The sequence below is a fragment of the Pimephales promelas genome, chromosome 6, assembly GCF_988280905.1.
Source record: "Pimephales promelas chromosome 6, fPimPro1.hap1.1, whole genome shotgun sequence".
In the NCBI taxonomy this organism is placed as follows: Eukaryota; Metazoa; Chordata; class Actinopteri; order Cypriniformes; family Leuciscidae; genus Pimephales; species Pimephales promelas.
In genome coordinates this window covers 25,014,882-25,033,549 of record NC_142774.1, presented here as the reverse complement: position 1 = coordinate 25,033,549, position 18,668 = coordinate 25,014,882, and the positions used below count along the sequence as shown (strand labels likewise).

The following is an 18,668-nucleotide window of genomic DNA, read 5'->3' as shown; positions in this document are numbered from 1 at the left end:
GACACCACACGTGCAAGACCGGAGTTCTCACGTGAGACTTTTTTTCGACCCGGTTGTGGTACAGCTGGTGAAACAGACACGAGTGCTCCTGCCAAATTTCTACTAATTTTTCTTCCATTTATTGTGTCCAAATAGACCGAGAAGAAGCTTTTTTTTGTTGAAACAATGCCATATCATGTTGATATGTGATCTATAACTCCTCCCCGAACTCCCTGCTGCTCTGTATCTTGCTCTCTCACTGGCTGCCGGTGATCGCCGGTGTAGTTCTCTTACGAGAGGTTCTCTCGTATTGCGTAAGCTAGCTTACGCTACGGGAAAGATTCATCTTTGCTGAGAAGTTGAAGCCAAAAAATTATTCCATAATTTTGTAATCATTGTCAACGCAGTCTCTTCTGAGGCAGACCATGAGCGGGCTAGCTAGCGGCTCATTGGTTCGCTCAGAGAGAATGCACGAACCTATGGGAGAGCGGCGCTGAGTCCGCGGCCAATGAGCGGACGGCGCTCGCTTACTGCGTCACAGCCCGCCAAAAGGGGCGTGGCTACAGTGTATAAAGGTCGCTCTCCCAGCTCGTTCGTTGATTCTGTTCATTTCAGCGAGCTACACGCATCCGCTGTTCTGGGAAGAAGCCGCCGTCGTTGAGAAGGCACCGTCTAGCGAGCTCCGGAGTCTGAGGAAGCCGGCCGTCTGCCACCTTCAGCCGCCCAGCAAGCTAGCGCCATCCGACGCGTATCCTTTTTTCTTCATTATTCCTAAAAGAGCACGAGCGTCTTTTTAAAGATGCCTCGTAATTCCTGCGGCTCTTGCCGCTCTCCGCTCGAGGATGGAGACCGCCACCCCATCTGCGCTCTCTGCCTCGGAGTGGAACACGCAGAACTCGCCCTCGCCAACGGAGGATGCGACCACTGCGAGGACCTGCCGCTGTCAACCCTGCGGGCTCGACTACAGGCGGTCAAAACCGCTCCAGCGCCGCCTCTTACTTCGCCGCGGAAGAAGAAACGCCGCTCCCAGAGGCCGCCGGAGCCCTCTGCGGATCCATGTGGGCCGCCGCCGCCGCCCACCGACCGCTCTCCCTCTCCGCCCCTGCCGGACTTACAGTTGCCGCCGAGTGGCCGCTCTGTCGCCTCCGAGGACACCGCGGATGAGAAGGACTCTTGTTCGCTGCACGCTTCGGACAGCGAGGATTGGTCGTCGATTGGCTCATCGACGAGAGAGTCTGCGGGGACCCGCGCCGGCATCGAGGAGGAACTAACGCGCCTCCTTTCTCAGGCCGTTAGCCGCCTGGGTCTCGAGTGGTCTCCTCCCCCTGAGCAACCACCGAACCGCATGGATGGAAAGTTCCTGCACCGGCGTCCGGCCCCCGCCTGCAGCCGGGCTGCACCCTTCCTGCCGGAGCTTCACAGCGAGCTCACGAAGTCCTGGAATGCTCCTCTCTCGGCCCGTAATCGCTCTGATGTGTCCGCTTCGCTGCGCTCAGTGGACGGAGCTGCCGAGAAGGGTTATACTGCCATGCCACCCATCGAGGACTCGGTCGCCGCTCATCTCTGCCCGCCCTCTGCTAGATGGCGGTCTGCTCATACGCTTCCCTCAAAAGCGTGCAGAGCGACCTCTAACTTTCATGCCCGCGCCTATTCTGCCGCCGGTCAGGCCGCTTCAGCGCTGCATTCGATGTCTGTCCTCCAGGTGCTCCAGAGCGACATCTTGTGTGAAATGGCGAGCAGCGGGAGGCAACCGCCCGTCCTTGCGGATCTGAGAAGCGCTACGGATCTTTCCCTTCGCGCCACTAAAGCCGCCGCACAAGCTCTTGGGAGATGCATGGCCGCCCTCTGTGTCGCCGAGAGACACTTATGGCTCACGCTTACCGACATGGGAGAGTCAGAACGAGCCGCGTTCCTCAACGCGCCCATTTCCCCTACCGGGCTCTTCGGATCCGCAGTCACGGGCATCGTTGACCGCTTCTCCGAGGTTCAAAAAGCGACTCAGGCCATGAACTTGTTCCTGCCCCGCCGCTCGAGTTCTTCGACGGGCCGTTCTCACGAGCCGCCTGCCAGAACCACACAGCAGCGCCCGCCTCAGCAAGCTCAGCAGCCCCAGCGTAGACAGGGCGGCCGCCCTCGCTCTCGCTCAGACAGCCGCCGCAGACAGCCTCCTCCCCGGGGGCCTCGACCCAAGATCACGCTGAAGCCTGATCAACAGAAGTCTGCCTAGCACAGCTGAGAAAAAGACGGCGTTCTCCCGCTGCGGCCGGACCACCGTCAAAGCTTCGCCCTCTGTTAGTCCCCGTCTCACCGCTGACTACAGTAGTGTTTACCGCCACAAACAAGCCGGTTTCCCTGCCCGCTTGCGAGCGACTAAAAGCCGTTTTCACGGCTACCCAGAGAGTTCACAAAAAGAGCATAAAAGCCTCAAGTGTAAAAAATGTGCCCACAACCATGTGCTCACGTACACACACAAGCATTCTATGCCCAGGGTCTCTCGCAGAGCCCATTCTCACGGAGCGTGCACTTTCCGCTCCAGCAGCAGAGAACATAAGCACGCCCACGAGCCCGTGCGCGTGTCCCCCCTCTGCCCGCTCTGTCTCAAGGCCCTTAAACTCCTCTCTGAGTGTAAGTCCCGTTGCCTTCCACATTATAAGCGAGCCCACACCCAGTGTCCAGCCCGCAATGTGCAGCAATCAGGACGAAATCGCCATTCAACCACTAGCCGTATGCTACAAAGCGTGGGAAGCCATCCCCGGCATCTCCCCGTGGGTTTTAAGCATAATAAAGAATGGTTATCGATTACAGTTTCGTCGCCGCCCGCCACGCTCGCGCGTGCGGCTCGAATCCACTGTCAGCCCGGCTGCTATGAACACGCTTCGCTTAGAAATAGCCAAGCTACTGCAGAAGGGCGCTATAGAGAGAGTCCCGCCATCTATGATCGAGTCGGGGTTTTACGGCCGTTACTTTCTGGTCCCCAAGAAAGACGGCGGCCTCAGGCCGATCTTAGATCTCAGGGCTTTGAACAAAGCGCTCATGAAGAGACCGTTCAAAATGCTCACAGTCAGGAAACTCCTCGCGCACGTCCGCCAGGGGGACTGGTTCATCTCTCTAGACCTGAAAGACGCCTATTTTCAGATCCAGATAAACCCTCATCACAGGCCATTCCTACGTTTCGCCTTCGAGGGCCAAGTTTACCAGTATGCCGTTCTCCCGTTCGGCCTATCCTTAGCACCCCGTACGTTCACGAAGTGCATGGATACAGCGCTCGCTCCCCTGCGAAGTCAGGGGCTGCGCATACTGAATTATCTGGACGACTGGCTGATTCTAGCAGATTCCCAGACGGAGCTACTGTCGCACCGCACAGTTCTCCTCAACCATCTGGAAGCGCTGGGACTCTCTGTCAACTGGACAAAGAGCTCTCTCCAGCCCAGTCAAACTATTTCGTTCCTCGGAATAGATTTGAACTCTATCACGATGACGGCTCGCTTATCCACACAGCGCGCGCGCCGTGTTCAGCGCCTAGCCGCCTCGTTTCAGATGGGTACCCTTACATCCCTGAAATCGCTTCAGAGGATGCTGGGTCATATGGCTTCAGCCTCCGCTGTGCTACAGCTGGGTCTTCTGCACATGCGCCCCCTTCAATTCTGGTTAAAGAGCCGCGTATCCCACCGCGAGTGGACGACGGGCCGCCAGATGATCAGGATTACTCAGACTTGTATCACTGCACTGCAGCCATGGGCAGCAAGCGAGTGGTTTCAGAGGGGCGTTACCATGGGAACATTCTCTCGCCGGAAAGTCATCTCGACAGACGCATCCAACTCGGGTTGGGGAGCGGTTTGCGAGGGCTCACCGGCCGCCGGCCAGTGGTCGAGCCACGAGAGTTCCTTACACATAAACTGTCTGGAAATGATCGCGGTCGAGAACGCGCTGCTGTGCTTCCTCCCGCGCATAAACGGTCACCACGTCCTGATTCGCTCCGACAATATGGCCGTGGTATCATACATCAACCGTCAGGGCGGCGTCAGATCCGAGAATCTCTTTCATCTGACACGCCGCATCCTATTGTGGTCCCAGAGTCACCTGCTATCGCTCAGAGCGACGCACGTGCCGGGCCATCTGAACGACGGTCCAGACAGGCTGTCCAGGAACCTGGTCTCCCCCGGAGAATGGTCCCTGCACACTCAAACAGTCCAAACACTGTGGCGCCTATTCGGCAGAGCGGAGATAGATCTTTTCGCTTCAGAAGAGAACGCTCACTGCCCAATATTCTTTTCAAAGAGCGAGGACGCGCTAGCCCAGGATTGGCCCCGCCGCCCGCTCTATGCTTTTCCCCCGATTTCTCTGCTACCGCAGGTCATTCAGAGAATCAGGGACTCACGCCACTCGGTGCTCCTCATAGCCCCGCGCTGGGAGAATCAGATTTGGTTCCCGGAGCTAACGCGGCTGTCACAGACAGCCCCGTGGCCCATTCCAATCAGAGCAGATCTCCTCACTCAAGCCCGCGGCTCGATCTGGCATCCCCATCCACAGCGCTGGGCGCTTCATGCATGGGTGACCAACGACTACACGTCGAATTGCCAGAAGGGGTTTTGAACACGATCAAACACGCCAGAGCGGATTCTACCAGAAAGCTCTATGCTGCAAAATGGTCTGTGTTCTCCAAATGGTGCACCGACAAGAATTTGGACCCACGGACGTGCGAGGTTTCGTCTTTGCTAGTGTTCCTTCAGGAGATGCTGGATAAGGGCAGGTCCCCATCCACTCTTAAGGTTTACGTGGCAGCCGTCGCGGCGTTCGCTGAACCCCGGCGCGCCCAGTCTCTGGGCAAAGACGAGCTAATCATCCGCTTCCTCAGGGGAGCCAGAAGGATGAACCCCCCTCGCCCCCCTTCGGTGCCGGTCTGGGATCTTTCTATAGTTCTAGAAGCTCTGAAAGCCCCACCGTTTGAACCACTTGAGTCCGTGGAGCTAAAATACCTCTCGTTAAAAACCGTTCTTCTGACGGCTCTCGCCTCAGTAAAACGTGTGGGGGACATTCACGCGCTGTCTTCGAGCGCCGCGTGCCTAGAGTTTGGACCGAGTGACTCCATAGTCATTCTAAAGCCTAGACACGGTTATGTTCCAAAAGCGATTGGTACCCCTTTCAGGGCGCAAGTCATCTCTCTATCGGCGCTGCCTGCATCCGATAGCGAACGTGACGCTGACCGCCTCTGCCCGGTTCGGGCTATCAGAGTGTACACTACACGCGTTGCCGCGTTCAGACGCTCGGAGCAGCTGTTTGTGTCGTTCGGTGGCCGCACCAAGGGACTAGCCGCCTCGAAACAGACCCTATCCAGGTGGATAGTAGACGCGATTGCCTCTGCTTATGCCGCTAAAGACCTGCCTTGCCCTCTGGGCATCAGGGCTCATTCCACCAGAGGCATGGCCTCATCGTGGGCATGGTCCTGCGGGATTTCCATTCACGACATTTGTGTGGCTGCGGGATGGGCCTCCCCCTCCACCTTTGTCAGATTTTACAACTTGGAAGTTCCAGCCTTACAGGCTAAAATTCTGGCGGTCTAGTACTCACAGCCCTCCTATAGAAGCCGCACTATCGGGAGTTCCATCACACCGGCTCACCCCTTGTGTTCCCCTATGTGCTTATGCATTAGCCCTCACATCACGGCCCGCCTTCGCCGGCCGCCTTGGGCGTTTTTGCACTAGATAGTAACGGCCGCTATGCTGGCCGCCGTATTATCTTCATCCACTTATAGATTCCCCCGGTGTTCCCCTGGGATGCTTAGTGGTTACTCTCTATCTATCTCTAGATCTATCTACGTTGACCAGGTGTTCCCGTAGCGTAAGCTAGCTTACGCAATACGAGAGAACCTCTCGTAAGAGAACGAATCGGTTACCTAACGTAACCTCGGTTCTCTCTAGATGAGGGAACGAGTATTGCGTTCCCGGCCGTGCTTGCGCCAATAGCGTTTCGCTTCATGCTACAGAATCAACGAACGAGCTGGGAGAGCGACCTTTATACACTGTAGCCACGCCCCTTTTGGCGGGCTGTGACGCAGTAAGCGAGCGCCGTCCGCTCATTGGCCGCGGACTCAGCGCCGCTCTCCCATAGGTTCGTGCATTCTCTCTGAGCGAACCAATGAGCCGCTAGCTAGCCCGCTCATGGTCTGCCTCAGAAGAGACTGCGTTGACAATGATTACAAAATTATGGAATAATTTTTTGGCTTCAACTTCTCAGCAAAGATGAATCTTTCCCGTAGCGTAAGCTAGCTTACGCAATACTCGTTCCCTCATCTAGAGAGAACCGAGGTTACGTTAGGTAACCGATTCGTTTTCAGTCAAAACACTTTTCACACAGCAGGATTTTGAATCGCCGACAGGTCCAGATATTTAGCATGCCAAATATCTCACGGGCGTCGGCGACTCGTCGGTGATTCTCTCAGTTCGCGTCTTTGTTCATTCACACTGCGTGATTGTCACTCGCGTGAACGAGCGCCGATTTGCCTGTGATTTCGGGCATTTGTCGGCGATTTCTCAAAACCTGTCGGCGAGCCAAAATCGTGGCTAAAATCATGCAGTCTGAACTCGGCATGAGAATGCTCGCGCAAAGAGGAAGATGACCGCTCTCGCGGACTGTTGTTTTATTATAATGCGTTGATTTGTTGTGTTTTTACAAACTGTTTTCTTTAACCTGTTAACATCCACTCTTTCGACATGTGAAGAGTGTGCTTAACTGAAAGAAAGCAACTATAAAAGGACTCGTTGAACTACCAGTTCGTTTGCACTGTCTTTCCTATTCTTCATCTGGGCAGACTTCAAACTCTGACAGACGTTACAAAAACACTGACTGTTTAAAACAGGGGTTGGATAAAAATGTTTTGCTTTTAAAACTGTGTTTTAATGCGAGTATAGGTCTACACAAATATAAGTAAACACTTTGCAGACTGAATGTTGTCCTGTATGAACAAAATGACGGAAGTTTTTATGTCTCCTCCACTGTTCGCTCGCACCCGCGTCTCTAACACACACACACAGTTCGATCGCGCCCTTGTCTCTGCGCACCCATCGATTGGTTAAGGTAAGGTTAGCCGATTGGTCAGTTGATAGGTCATGTACAAATGAGGTTACGTTACCTTGTAGAAAATATTCGACCTGGCTGGCAGAACGATGCATCTTTGCGGTGACATGACAAACATATTTAAGACCTATCCAATCTGAATTTAAGACAATTTAATACTTTTTAATGCCTTATTTTTAGGAAAATTGATTTAAGACTTTTTAATACTTTTTAAGGACCCGTGGCCACCCTGCTTTATAGACTAAAGCTTTAAATGTCCACTTTAAAAAGAACAAATTCGAATTGTAAGCTAATACCTTTTGATTATGTAATCCGTATAAAAGGTGCAGTTCTCTCTAAAGTTGCACCCGGAGATTATGTTTTTAGCTCTTTATTTTTTCAGATGCATTTATAATAACTCACCTATAAATACAGCACTGCAGGAAAAATATAATTTCCAGGTTTTAATTTGGCCTTAGAAAACCAGTAAAATCTACATTTTTTCCCATATTAATTTGTGAATATTTTAAATGTTTTAAAGGGTGCAAAAAGTCAAACAAATATCTGAAAATTTGTTGAGATTTATATAGCACAGCATTGGTGTGGTCAAACTAAAATGTTGGTGTTCAACTTAGTATTTTAAAAATACAACCGTTCATTTTTCGTTTTGCAACGACCGTTGAGACATAATAGGAGACAATATGAGTTCTCTATTAAATTCATTTAATAAACCTCAACGAAATGCCATCAAGACTGTGAAGCAGAAATAAGGAAGAAACACCCATGAACTCCGTGTCTTTACCTTGAACACCCATGAATTCCGCATTTGACGCAAGGATCCTCAACAGTTTCCGGTTGTGGAGATTAAAGCAGAGGAAAACCGAGGAAAACGGGATTATGGCAGAGTCTTCAAAATTTACTGTCCTCCCGTCTTTGAAACGAAACATTCATACGTTTAGATGTAATTTTATATATAGTTATGTTTATTTGATATAATTTTAAAAAAGAAGCATAAACACAACGAGGGGTGTCTGTTTTATCCGTTTTTGTGACTAACATTTCTTTAGTATAACCATGGAGTATAAAATTCAATATACATTCTCGGTATGGCATTGGACTCTACAATCGGCGGAAGTTATCGAGCATCCTTACACCTTCACCGGAGATACCGCCATGCATAGAGCCCATTAGGGGCTGGAGCCACTTTATGTAGAGCTTAGTGGCACCAGCATTAGTCTGCAGCTCTGTGAACTTAAAGGTGCCCTAAAATGTTTTTTTTTTTTTTTTAATTATTTTATAATGTTTTCTGGGTTGCCCTTATAATGTTAGTATGTTTTTTAGATCAAAAATAGTCATAATTTAGAAATAAAAGGCATTTTTCCTAGCCTGATTTTAGGCTCTGATCTGAACACTCTGTTTGAAGGGGCGTGTCTGCTGTGTGTAACCGGCCTCTGCTGTGATTGGCTGACATGCTTGCATATAAAATAGCTAAGTATTACATGTGAAACTGTTTCGAATAATTTTACTCCAGCTATTATAGTTTTTTTTCTATTATAGCTATCGAGATCAACGAATCGTGAGATGTTTTTGAAGTATTTAGATCTATTCCCATCACATAAAATGTTGCTGTGTTGAGTATTGAGCAAGCAGAGGACAGACAGCCTGTCAATTGCGAGGATGAAGATCTTATCATTGCAACGCAATTTCTGCCTTCTCTGCTTTCACTAATGCAGACACACACGATCATGTAAATACAGCAAGAGCTTCGTTGTGCAGTGTAACGTGCGTCATTGAATTCATAACGAGTTTGTCAAGTGTCCAGATAAACTTGCGCTGTGTGGAAAGATATTGATCGCTTTCTGTATACAATTTATTCACAATTATTATTATTTTTTCATCCTACTAAAAGAAACGATGTGAAGTCCCTGGCTTGACTTACTGAAAACAGCATTGAACGATTTTGAGTGAAAGATTAAAGTTAACTTTACCTGTCTGAACTTGAACAACAATAACACATCAGCTCGGTCCGAGGCCAGCTCTTGGGAAGTTGAGGAAACAGTCGTCGGTGAAATGTTTGGAAATATCCAGAGAAAATAAAATTAACCCATTGTTTCTTCAGAGGCTCGGATGAAGGAACTAAAAATACTTTTGTGTTCATGTGTACATCCAAACACTGATCAACGGCCATGCTTCGGTTGCGCAGATCCGTCTCGTCTGTCACTGAACATGGGCTGGAATATGCAAATATTTTGGGTCATACATATTAATGATCCCGACTTTTACGTCAGAGTCGGTATTATGTAGAGATTCGCCTGTTTTTCAGGGGTGTTTTTCAAAAACGAGATTTAAGTAAGAAGGAGAAAACAATGATGTTTGAGACTCACTGTATGTGATGTCCATGTACTGAACTTTTGTTATTTAACTATGGCAACATAAATTCAATTTCACATTATAGGGCACCATTAAAATAAAAATATAGCTGCGAGCAGCGATGGCACGCCCAAGCCGGTGGCACCGCAACCCCGGTTCCTTTAGTCACCTAAAGGCACCGGGGTGGCGGTGCCGCAGGCTTTGGCCCTTTCATGATTAAATGTTAAAACGGCTTGCCATACTCTGTCATTTCAACTAGTCACAATTATGTTACAGATATCTTAAAGGGATACTCCACCAGGTTTTCATATTAAACTATGTTATTCCCTTAATTAAGACGAGCTGATGCATACCTCTCTCGTCTCAGTGCGTGCACTCTATCGCTCTGTATTGCCGCAAAACTATGTTAGCACTTAGCTTAGCCCAGTGCATTAAATATGGGCCAAAAAGAGAAGCGACAAAACACTTCCTCGTTTTCCCTATTTAAACACAGTTACTCGATTAGTGTAACTCGACCTAGGCTGGTGACACAAAATAAAACGTTGTGTTTTTCTAAACGTTTAAAATTGATGACTATATTGTATGGCGGAATACCATAAAAAAGTGCTTTAGAGCACTTCAACTTGGCGCAATAATACCTTCACTCGTGAAAAGTCCTCTTACCGGCTCCCGCTTTGTCGCATGTCACGTTGGCTGCATTGACGGAAATAAGAGGGAGGGGGAGAGCGAGGAAGCGGGAGCTGATAAGAGGACTTTTCACGAGTGAAGGTATTATTGCGCCAAGTTGAAGTGCTCTAAAGCACTTTTTTATGGTATTCCGGTATGGTATTCAGAAAGACGTTGTTGATATCTACAATGTTAATAACGGATAGGCAAACTAGGGCTTGCCATACAGGAACGTAGGCTCAGAGAGAGGCTCACCATATTCAAACCAAAATATCTGACTTCCTCTTGGTCCGAGCTAATGACTATGAATCAGAAAGTTGTCCGGCTTGAGGAGTACAATGTATATACCGATTTTTGTAACTGTAGATAAAACTAACAACCCCACTTTTGTCAAAAGGTGGCGCTATTTAGTCCCTGCACCATGCCCGTTTCTGAAACTTTGCACATGTCTGGTTAATAAATGTGATGTGTCTGTTGAGTTTCATGCAATTTCAAGCATGCTAAGAGTCTCAAAAGCATCCTAAAATAATTTCAAAGTTTAATGCGTTGCCACGGACAGTATCTTTGAACAGTTTCAAAGATATCAAGAATCCATTCAAAGGTCTTCATCTGCCGTGTATTTACATTATACAGATGAAGTTTGAAGCAACTCTGTGTGTTTTACGAACAACCCTAAATAGCCGACTTCCTGTCTGGCTGGGGTAAAAGAAAGAGTGTGAAGAATATATGAAACGAAGAGATCTACATGTGGACCGAGTTTCATATTATTACATGCAAGCGTGTTTGATTTATGGACCATAAATTAGATTTTTTTTTGATTATGTGATTACGTGAATTTAAAAAAATGTCCACAGATAAATCATTTAACAAACTAGTAACTTTCTGTATAAGTGATTATTTAATCATTCACTCAATTGATTTATTTTATAAACAGATTAATTCAAGAATGAAATAAAGCCTGTGTCCCAATTCATCAACTTATACTATGGTCTAAAATTATGTATTTTATCTATCTATCTATCTATCTATCTATCTATCTATCTATCTATCTATCTATCTATCTATCTATCTATCTATCTATCTATCTATCTATCTATCTATCTATCCATCCATCCATCCATCCATCCATCCATCCATCCATCCATCCATCCATCCATCCATCCATCCATCCATCCATCCATCCATCCATCCATCCATCCATCCATCCATCCATCCATCCATCTATCTATCATTAACATTCCACATAGCAACACACTAATAACCACATTGAGTACCAAGCAACTGCACAGCAACACAAGCAACTGCATAGCAAGACTAGCAACTAACCTGTGTACCTAAGCAACCAAACAGCAACACCCCAGCAACCACCTGAATACCTTAACAACTGTATTGCAACACCCAAGAAACAAAGCAACCACATCTATCTATCTATCTATCTATCTATCTATCTATCTATCTATCTATCTATCTATCTATCTATCTATCTATCTATCTATCTATCTATCTATCTATCTATCTATCTATCTATCTATCTATCTATCTATCTATCTATCATTTTCTGATAGAATATATTGCCCTCTATAAGTTAAAACTTGAATTTTTAAAACCACTTAAAAATTCGAACTGAATTCGATTACCTCAAACTGAAAGGCGGAGGGCGCCCTCGCACGGGAAGTCCATACGAGAGTCCACTTGATCCACCTTTTGCCTGTGCCCCATGCTTTGCATGAATTGTATGTGTGGAACTTCCGTTAAATTGCAAACAATCAGTGATTTTTTTTTTTCTCTATGCATGCAATAATGTTAAAAACTAGTCACAATGAGATGACATTATTTTGCTCACCATTCAAACACTGAACATTAAAAGGATATTTAAAAATGTATAAACATCAACAAAGTACATTGAACAGGTGGTAATACCATGGTAATATATATCTGTATTATGTAGCCTTAATACATGGCCTTAATAAAAAACTGTTCATTAACTTTAGCATTGCATGATAATATTTCAAAGTGCTGTCTGTCATTTTGACAGATAATAAATGGTATTTTCCTGCTTTAGAAACATTCAGGTAAACTCTGTTAATAGAGATTAGAAGTGAAAAAAGAGACAATTACATTTTAAAGCTTTCATTTGAAAAACCACTTGGAAAGAGATTGAGGATTTTGGGAGAAAACGTGAGATTTGTCTTTAATCTTTGTGTATTCCAGTGAATTATTAATGGAATATATTGTAAATTAATACAGTATGCACAAATGTAGAGTTCATGTTTTTTTGTACAATACAAAGGATAAAAAATAATAATAATCAGGAGGAAAAGAAAGCAGAAACTGAAAAGAGCTCTTGCTATAGATATTCTTATAATACCATATCACATTAAAATACCAAGCGTTATTATTCTCTTGTGACGTCTAATAAAAAATGAAGAAGAAAAAACAGCTCATTCAGTCAAATTGATGGATAATGATTATAGTGCAAGCTTATGTTTTGAATGGAAGATCCCTAAACTGGAAGCATCAACCATAATTCAAAAGATGTTTTAAACTCACGATTGTGACAGTATATGATTTATCCGTGTTCTTCAAGCCATCTCAGGCTCAAGACAATTTAACTTATACTGGCAGCGGTAATACTATACTATAATCCAATGCTAATCAACATTATCACAGTTAAGAATTCTATACAATAATTTCTGCCTCATTCTGTGATTAGAAGCCACATCACATTACAGAACAATATCCTGTCAATTTAATACAAAATAATATAATATAATTTAATAATTTGCTTTGGTTTCAGTATAGACACCATATATAAGCCAATTATTTTGTTTAAGTTACTTTCATTTCACATAATATAAATGGGTATTCATGCATGGATATGTAGTAGCCGTTATATTTTTGGAAAGGGATCCCTCGCTAAGGTGGTTTTCCCCATGATCCAAAGACATGCTGCATAGGTGAAACTGAGACCATAAATTGCCTGTGGGTGTGAGTAAGTGTGTAAATGTGTGAGTGTGTGTGTGCTAACCTTGCAATGGACTGGCCATCCATCCAATGTGTTACCAAGAAACTGGGATAGGCTCCAGCATCCCCACGACCCTACATAGGACAAGTGGTTTGGAAAATAGATGGATGGATGGTCCCTTGCAAGGAGATCATTAAAATTGGGGGCCCTTAGCATGAAAAAGTTTGAAAAGCACTATACTAGAGGTCATTGACATCACATGCATTACTGTCAGGCAAACTTTGCATGATTTAGATTTAGCCTAGCCTTGTTTGTGGAAAACATTTGCACTCTGTGTGAATACGTCCACATAATAAGCATGGGGACAGCATAATCTGGGGAACTGAAAGGTGTTGCCGTCAAAGATAGGGTTCCTAAAATTAGCATTCATAAAAATACGAGACATTCCACTTGAATGTTAAAATCCAGAATAATTAAGATAAGATGCAAGCAAAGAGATATTTCAGCAGTCACTCCTACTAGTTTCCTATCCTAAAAATGAGCCAAAGAAGCAGCAAAACATTCAATCATTGAATGGTGAGCTGCATATTTTAGGGCATCATTAATCAAACAAATAATTAATGGAGGGGGCAAAAGTTGTGCTAGTCTTCAAAACCGACATCAAGCATTCCGACTTTATCCGTTCTTCCATTTCTGCCTCTCTGTCTGGGACCCAGGGCAAAAAGACACTCATTACTCCTAATACCTTATAGCAATCAAGATGAAAAGCAAAAAAACAGCGGCACAAGAAGGGTAAACTTTATTAAACTTCATTAAAGTCAAAGTCGGGGATCATGTCTGTAATGGTCACACTCAGTGGAGGGCGAGCAGCGTAAATCATCTCAAAGGCTTTTTTCCAGCTTAATGGCTGGGTAATTTATACTTTGATGTCGTTTGAGTGTAGCTATCACTGTCTAAGGGCTGTTTATTCTGTTTATGAGGCCTAAATAATTCCTGGCTCTTTTTACCCATAAACCCTAAGCAACAATTAACAAGTGCGGACAACCCGAGTAGAGGCAGATGCATAATGAGGAAGAAAGAGCAGATGAAAAAAAAAAAAAAAGCCCTGAGAGCGGGGGGAAGAGATTACAAATGGGCACAGTACAAATGATACCAGAGCAAATCCAGTCATGTTTCGCTACCAAACAAGATATTTTAATCTCAAAGCATCCAACACTCAGCTTTAGTTGCCCAAGCAATTGACTGAATTGCTCAATTGATATTGAATGTTTTCTCCAGAGAGCTATCCAGATCTGTTCCTGACAATGGGTGTGAGTCGGCTGTGCAAGCGTTCCTCTGTTATTAAACAGGCACTCATAGGTCGTTCTGTTTCCCTGCTGATTTTAATATGCTATTAGCAGTCAGCACATGAGTCCCAAGGGCCAAAAATCTAAATGATTATCTAAATGCACACAAAAATATACACAGACATATAGAGGAAGTCTTGCACAAATACAGGTAATGTCCTAATGTAAATGCTCATTGTTTTGTTTAATAATCTATCCCAAAATACACTAATAATGCAATCAGCATATATTATGACTCAAATACAGCTCTTCTGTGATGCACCTTTTTTATTTATTCATTTGTGAATTAAATTTATTTGGGAGCAGGCTAGACAATAAGGATTGGCTGATGGCCCAGGGCCAATGTGAAAGATGCTCAGGACACTTTATATTTGGAATTAACATATAATTTGAACCATTCAGATTCGAGCGCAAAAAGACATGAAAGAGAATGACACTAATGTTACTCAAACAACAAAAGACAAAGAGAAACTCACTCACTGATCTTGACTGAATAACGTTTATAGCTTTAACAAGAATTAATCAATATTTAATTTCTACAGCTAAAGCGATACTCCACTTTTTCTTGGAAATAGGCTCATTTTACAACTCCCCCAGATTTAAACTGTTGAGTTTTACCATTATTGAATCAATTCAGCCAATCTCCGGTTCTGGCGGGACCACTTTTAGCATAGCTTAGCACACATTATTGAAGTGGACAAGACCATTAGCATTTCTCAAAAAATAAATAAATAAATAAATAAATAAAAAAATACCAAAGAGTTTCGATATTTTTCCTATTTAAAACGTTACTCTTCTGCAGTTACATTGTGCACTAAGACAGACGGAAAATGTAAAGTTACGATTTTCTAGGCTGATATGGCTAGGAACTATACTTAGTGCAAAATGTAACTACAGAAGAGTCAAGTTTTAAGCAGGAAAAATATCGAAACTCTTTGGTCATATTTTTTTAAGAAATGCTAATGATCGTGTCCACTTCAATGATGTATGCTAAGTAGGGGTGTAACGGTACACAAAAATCACGGTTCGATACGTACCTCGGTTTTTTAAAGTCACGGTTCGGTACGTTTTCGATACAGCAAAAAGAAAGAAATGCCAGAGAAATTTCCTATTTGTTTAAAGAAAAAATATTTTTAAATAATTGTGTGTTTTCCTCGATCTTGAAACTTTCAGGTTTATAAATGGGGGTCATCTTTGAAGGATGAACAAATAATGTTTTGGTCATCACATTAAAAATAACTTTTAAATATATATTTATTATTTATATAATATTTGAATTTTGAAGTGCTGGAAAAAGATGTGTGAAGTACTTGAAAGCATTTCACCATTCCAGCCAAACTGGTTCCAGTTAGTGTTACTATATTAAATCCATGGTGAATGTTGCTGGTCTGTGGACGAAAGTATTACTAGTTCTTTCACGGCACAATGTTTCTCACGGTTTCCATGACAGCGCTGTTTGATCTAATAGAGATCTACGGTTAATAACGGAGAAATGTGAATGCATCTCACTAGATCTTGCAGCGATGTTATTACCTCAGTGGCGAATTGAAATGTTTTCTTTACCGGATCTCTTAGCGCTGTGTGTTAACAGTGTTGCTTGATCGAGATCGGCTCGCGTTGCACAGATGTTGCTGATCCGAACTGATAAACGATCCGTGAAGCACATAACGAGTAGCGCAGTTTCGTTCTGCTTTCATTACGCTTGCCATTTGATGTTGTGCAACGTTGTGTTGGCCGCGTCAGCACGAATTTTGCCGGCAGGAAAAATGGTCCAAGCAATCTTCGGTTTGTATGCGTACCGAACCGGAAGCCTCGAACCGAAACGGTTCAATACGAATACATGTACCGTTACACCCCTAATGCTAAGCTATGCTAAAAGTGGTACCGCCACAACCGGAGATCATGTTGAAAAAAATAATCTTATCAGAATCATTTTTGTTATGCTTATGTATATTTTTAGTTATAAGCTGTTAAGTTATTGAGCAATTTTTGTGTTTTTTATAATGCACTAAGGGAACCTTAAAAATATATATTTGTAGATTTTTGTTCATTAAAATGTTGGCAAGTGTATGCACTGTAAGTGTATATATTTATATACATAACAGTATAGAGCCTACATATACACAGTGAAAGGCTACATCAAAGAAGATGATTATGTTGTATAATCCAATCACAATCAATTATGTCAGGAATGCCCGCATTAGTGTAAGCTGCATAAACTGAAGTTGAACAGTGAATGAAGTAAAACTGTATCATTTTGCTAATTAAAAAAAAAAAAAAAAAAAACTCACCCAAACATATCTTATACATATGCAATTAATCAAACATACACAACATAAACGTAATATAACAACTTGATTCTGAACAAATAAACGACAAATGACGAAGTGAACAAACTAAAGAATGAGTTATTCACATTGTGAATCTAGACTCTTTCTGTAGCAGCGCACTAAAACGGTATAAGTATAAATAAAATCAGACAATGAATAACTAATTAACATTGCACTTTTTTGTCATCTGTTATTTTTGATCACTTAAATTACATGCTAAAAGTGAATAAATACTGATACATATTTTCAAAGATTATATGTAACCGACATGAATACAACGAGTATGTTAAAGAACTCACCATAAATGTTTTTAACTAAAAACAATTTTCCTTTTCTTTATCATGCCACTGACCAATATAACAAGAGACCCAAAACAGACATTTGAACTCGTATCCGCTGGAAAGTGTGCAGAATAGACCGGAAAAAAAAAAAGCTTGTGACTGTGAAAAGCGCTTGAAGGAAATGAGGGCAGCAAGATACGGCAGAGGTGACTTACTGCTGCTCAGTAAGTATCCAGCAGCAGTCTCTGCCGGCAATTAAGACCGCCTAAAACTACAGGCCGCAATAAGGTAATTAACCATTAGCAGATCATCGCCATGCTTATGAGCGCAACCTTCACAAGCACAATCATCCTAATACGGTCAGTAAAACGGCAACCTGCCATCTTCTGCCAGTGCAGACCCGTTGCCACGGCTCATCCTTAATTGTCGGCCATCAACAGTAATTTAGCTTGCTGTCCCACATAACAGCTTGATAAAGAATACCAGCCTAATTACAACTTGTACGTTTCGATCCATTCAAACAATAAATAAAGCAAGGTTAAGTGCAAACGAATGGAAGTCAGGAAGAGGAAGAAAAAGAGAGCGTGCAGGGGACCTGTGCTTCCACAATCACACAGTCGGTAATGTTCGTCTCGGGCAAGTGGAGATCAAAGACAGTGCTCCCTTTCCACCCCGACATTGTAGGCTTTTTTTTTTCTCCCTAAAGCCCCCCGAAAGCACGAGTTAGGCTGGCCTAACTTTGCTCAGTGCTCGCTGGAACGGGCATGACAGGGATCACGGCTAACCCCGAAGGACAGGTGCTGCGTGGCTGGAAAGAGAGCAGCTCCCTCGTGCTCCTCGCAGGTCACTTCCAAGCAGCGCGTTAGTGCGAGCGCCGCGGCAGAAGGCCCTTAACGGGGAGTGTTGGCTGCTAGCCTGTAATTAGCTTGGACAGCTCAGGCTCAAAGAGAGAGAGGGAGGCAGCCAGGCTACATCATAATGAGCTCAGCTGGGATTAGGAGGACAGGCAGCAGGCAAGGTGGGGGCGTGAAAAGAGTGAGCCCTCCTGTAAGAGCGAGCCGGGGGTAGAGATCAAGCAGGGGAGGGCCAGGCCGCACTGGCTGGCAGGGTTAGACCCCTCAGCAAAGGATGGGCCAAATGAGGCCTGGCAAGGAAAGGGCCAAGGCGGCCTAATGAAGCGCGACACCTCCAGCAGACGAGATCAGCAGTAATTAACACACGCGCACACACTGACTGTCACCGAATGTACCCCCCAAAAAACTCCAGGGAGCAAACCTCAAGACAGGAATGTCAGTGTGTTTAGCTGCTATAAATGTCTGGAGTTGCACCAAGCATCTGCATTTAGTGTTCCGGCGTTATTTTCAGAAAGTTATTTCCAGAAAAACCTGAAATCATTTCGTCTGTATTCATTCTTATTATTATTAATTATTTTTTTTCTTTTTGCCAAGGTGGTATGGAGCGTTTGCCTGTCAAAATCACCAACAAAAAAAATCCTGGACAATTGAAATTGTATTTCAAAATTTCAAAATATTTAACTTACTAGCTTTAGAAATACTTACAAGTGTCCCAAAATTTCAGCCCTGGTTGCAATCACCATAACGTACAGTTGTAAATGTAATGGAAAAAAAAAAAAAGATGTTGCCCGAAGTTATGTTTGAAATGACAATATCATTTTCCT

At 44.3% G+C, this 18,668-nt stretch overlaps 1 protein-coding gene across 3 annotated transcripts in view; it reads right to left on the bottom strand.

Moving 5' to 3' along the window:
- The window catches only part of cntln (centlein, centrosomal protein), a 183,158-nt gene that overhangs the window by 58,665 nt on the left and 105,825 nt on the right, over window positions 1-18,668 (bottom strand). The gene's annotated exons all lie outside the window — the stretch shown is intronic.